Here is a 4,701-nt window from a genome sequence, read left to right as displayed (position 1 = left end):
TGGCCGACAGTTTAGCACCCATATTTGCAGATGGAATACGCAGGGGTCAGCCACTCGCTCTACCGCTAGCAACAGGAAAATCAAAAGGAATCTAAAATAAAACTAAACGGGGTCCCCACTGACCCTGACCTCCCCCTCCCACTGGCCGAGGAGAGGACCGGGATGCCTATGCCAGGTTTTCCGTGAGGTCAGGTGGTGGGCTGTACAACACAGCCAAGAGACTCACCCGTCAGGGGGACGAACCAAGGCTGCTGCTAGCGGGAGCTGCCTGCGCCGAAGGCGGCCTCTTTAGGGTGCGCTGAGAGGGTGTCGCCTTCTTCTCTCCGGAGCACCGCACCTCCCGAAACGAGGGCGTGCTACACGGAGAGCGGTGAGTCGCCCAAAGGATTAGAGCAATCCAACCCGCGCGTCGCGGGACTCCTGTTCCGAGATGCAGTCCTCCGAACGGTGTTCAGGATCCGCAGACTGCCTCAGATGCAGGGGTCTTCACGCCACGCGTTGGGCGCCAAACTGCTGCGGTGCTGGGATGATGAGTTTGCCCGGCTCACGTTCAGCCCCGATCAGCGGCGAAGGGGCGCTTGAGGAGCCCGGAGCTCCTATCGCGCCTATGGGTCCCGAAGAGATCCACAATACGAGAGCGAAGGAGGGCGGCAAACGCAGGGAGGCGCAGGCAAGGAAAGAGGGACTCAGCCTTCAGGAAGGGTTGTCAGGTTTATTGGAGGAAGGTCGAAGGGGGAGAAAAAGCAGGGTGGAGGGAGAAGGACTGAGCACCGAACTGAGGGCAAGTAACAGCTTATAAGGGAAGGGGGAGGGCTTGGGAGGGGCAACACGACAGCAAATGAGGGTATGAAAAAACTGATACATAGTTTGATGAACGCATGAGGCTAACAAATCAGCAAAAAACTGGGGAGGGGTCCCTGCCCTTGCCCAATCACTTGACACCCTGGGGAGAAGGTTCTAGAAGGAAAGGCAGGGCTGCCGAGTGATGGACAAAGGCCAGGGGTGGGGACAACAAGACACATCTGATGGATAGGGGAGGGGAAACATGATAGACAAATAACGATAAGAAATTGGGGATTTCCAGGGAAAGAGGGGGAAACTATTCAGGATGAACCAGACCAAATCAAACAACGTTACATCACACACCACCACATGTGGTGCTGATCAGGTATCATGACATTAAGACAGATGATTGAAGGAGCTGGGCCTGACACCACTGATTAAACTCAGGCATGTCCAGAGGGGATTGATTACATATTGCCCAGTAGTCTGATGCAGTGAGAGAAAAGGGCAAGGCTGCTCTGTAAGGCCTTGTAGCACTCCAGTAACGCCTATGAGTAAGAGGCACAGAATTGTCTGAAATGTGTTAGGCCCAAATTGAAGTGGGCCTGATTTGCCAGGAGAAACCAGTCACTGTCACAGGCCATTTCTACACTGGGGCCAAAATAAGATGGTATTTGAGGTGATGTACAATATATTTAGTTTACATACACAGCTTTATCATCTCTTTTGAGGTCTTCTGGGCTGTGCTAGTGAGGGTTGTGCTAATATTTCCTTGGCTTCTCACTTGTTTTTTTCACAAGCTAAACTATTTGACGTCTTCCTTGACAGAAAATGCAGAATTTGCAAGCCATGTCCTTTACCATATTCCTACTTTCTTTGTCTGCAATATTGATTAGGAAATTAATCAGGGCATTGAGTTGTCCCTCTTGCATGACCTCTTTCTCTTAATATAAGGAAAGAACTTCCCAAAACAAAGGTGGCACTTTGATTTCTTGCAGATCTGGATGATACTGCAGATATAATGGGACCAAGTGAGATAAGCTACTCTGAATATAAATGTGGATTCCTGCCTTCTCATTTCTTGCTGTGCTGAACTTTGTCTAAAGCAATGTGCTTTAAAATATTTGAATTGCATCCTAGAAATCTCCTGTAAAGCCTGAAATAATACAGTGTAGTGTGTGTGTGTGTGTGTAACAATATCCATAAACATAATATAGTTCAGCAATAACATGGGACAGGTTCAGCATGAATTTTCTGCCCCACTGAGTGATCTCTGACTTTTTCTACTTTTTACCTTTCAGTATGCATATAAGGTGCATGAAATGTCGTTTTGTTTTCCTTGCTTCCTTGTATTTTTCACTTGAAAACCTGAGGTACCTAGGGTTACAGCAGTAGGCACAAAATAGCATTAATTTGTATTCTGCAAGGGCTGGAAGATATTTAATCTTGTAATTCATAATTAGCTATAAGGCATTTACAAAACTATACTCATATTGATGGAGTAATTTTTATTTTAACTCTTCACACTGCTTTTACTTTGAATTCTCCTACTTCAATCTGTGCTGTGGGTCTCATACTGTTTTCCCACGAACCATTGGGCAGTTTAGGGTCCTAATAAAGCTGTGCTCTCCTTTTTGTAGGAGGATTTGCAAAAGCCTGTGCTCAAGAGCTGGTTAAGAAAGCACATTTTACTCCACGTTCCAGTGGTCTGGGAATATATGTTGGCTGTTAGACTTCAGCAGTATTTCAGTAAATTCTTAACAGCATAAGGAGACACTACAATGTATTATACAAAATTGTGCTCTTTCCATTAGTGGGAATTCCTGTGTTTATTAGACCTGTGAGTTGTTTAGCTGCTTTATTTTTGCCTTGTTTTTGCCTGTTGTTTCTTTGCCTTTTACTGACCAGTCAGTCCCAAGCACACTTGTAGCTGTACCTGCATAAAAATTTTGTAACCCTGCATCCTATGCTACAGATATGGTATTGATAAACAGACTTATAACAATATGGTTTATGGGCAAGAGTTGTATTTTACTTCCAATGACAAGTAGAGAGAAGCAGATTTTTAAGTGTTTCCTCAGAATCTTAATGCTCTGCTCTCATTTGTATCACCTTACACAACCAGATAAAACAATCAGATTATCTTCCAGGAGATCTAGGTTTTTCCTCCATCCAGGGCTTTTGAATACATGGTAAAACATGAAATTATCTTCTTCTTGAATAACTCTCTTCTAATTACAATATGAAGAAGAAATTGTTGGGTTACTTATTTTGTTTTTCAATTAACCAAGAAGCTTAACATTCTGCTTTGTATTTTGCAGCATGCTTTCTATTATACCTGCCAGATGGGTTCAGATGTCTGTAGGGAGCTTTGGGGAAACTAAAACACTTGGCAATGTGGAGACATCCAGGGAACAATGTAATGAACTCCTATCTTCTATGTTTATTTAGACTTGTGAGGTTTTTTTCCAGAATTTTCTCTTGGTTTTTGATATTCAAGCACTCAAAAATTTCCATTGTATTTTTCAGAAAGCACTCTGAGTCATGTTCTGTAAATGCTGCTTGCGTAAATCCTGTGTTTCAATTGATTAACAGTTTACAGCCTTCTTACCTTCAAGCAATTGCTAAAATTAGTAACACCACATAAAGACTCTGTCTTTAAGCTAGGGTATGTGTCTGAAATAAAAGATTAGGTTATTCACTTGGAGATATAGTTTATGCAAGCTATTCTGGTTTTGTTCGGAGTACATTCTCAAGAAGATGAGATTGATTTAGTCTGTAATTAATGAACGTATGGTGCTTTGAGACCTATCAAGGAAAAATAGCTGTAACAACTTCTCACTATTACATTTGTTGACAATTAGGAAATCCAGCATCTTAGAATTAGTCTGGATGATTTCATTAGCTCTAATCTTGATGTGGAACATTATGAATGAGAGCTCCAATTTTAATGCTTTCAGAGTACCTACTGTAGAAATTATTAAGGAAAGTGTGCCTGTTTTGTAGTAACACTTAAAATGCATTTCTCCTTGGTTATTTTGCAGGCATCAGTATGAAACACTTCTTCAAAATTATGCAAAAAATCTTCTGATAGCTCGTGTTTCTCTTGTTTTTTCCTCCTTCCTCTTCCCATCACTGCATATACTAAAAATTAAGATAATAAAATAAACCCCAAAAGCAAACAGCTAAAATTGCAAACTGTCTGAAACTGTACAAATTTTGAAAATTATTACAAAAGTAATAAAAATTATGTCATGGTTGGTAGTAAGAAGAGAGAATGATTTGTATTCATAATGCACTTCTTTTTCTCCACCACAGTTCCTGGTCACATCTGATCTTAGGATAACTTTTTTCTCTTCAGTAACTTCTAACATTTTCTAGCATGTTTAGTCCTGTATTGATAGGAGGAAATTCCTTTTCCTCTAGAACACAATTTAGATTTTCCAAACACTTGTCAATTCTTCTTTCAGTTAAATATCAGGTGGCCATATGGCTTATGGTTATTTTAGCTGGTAATGCATTTTAATGATTCTGAAATTCTAGGAAAGAACTCCAGTTTCATGTAATGCCCATCAGGTCTATGTAGCTAGAGGAAAAAAAAGGATAAATCACCTTGGCATACGAAAGTATGCCAAGAATGTTCCTCAAGTTTCCGATGTTTTCTTGACTCTATCAATCCATATATCCCAGGGTCAGTGTCTTCACTGCTTCTCAATATGGATGAGTATCTGATAATGTCTTCCTTGTCTTAACCTTAGACATACTGAGTTTTCATGATGTTTATTTCACAGCTTTAACAGAAGGTGTCAGGCACAGATGAACCAATGTAGGGACACAAGAGAATGGCAATGGGAAAGTGTTACTTCTTATGTCCTCCTGGGATTGAAAACACTGGTCGTGGAGAAGTCAAGATTTCAT

This window comes from Molothrus ater, chromosome 1 (assembly GCF_012460135.2).
Source record: "Molothrus ater isolate BHLD 08-10-18 breed brown headed cowbird chromosome 1, BPBGC_Mater_1.1, whole genome shotgun sequence".
Lineage (NCBI taxonomy): Eukaryota > Metazoa > Chordata > Aves > Passeriformes > Icteridae > Molothrus > Molothrus ater.
Note: the sequence above shows the minus strand (reverse complement) of the source record.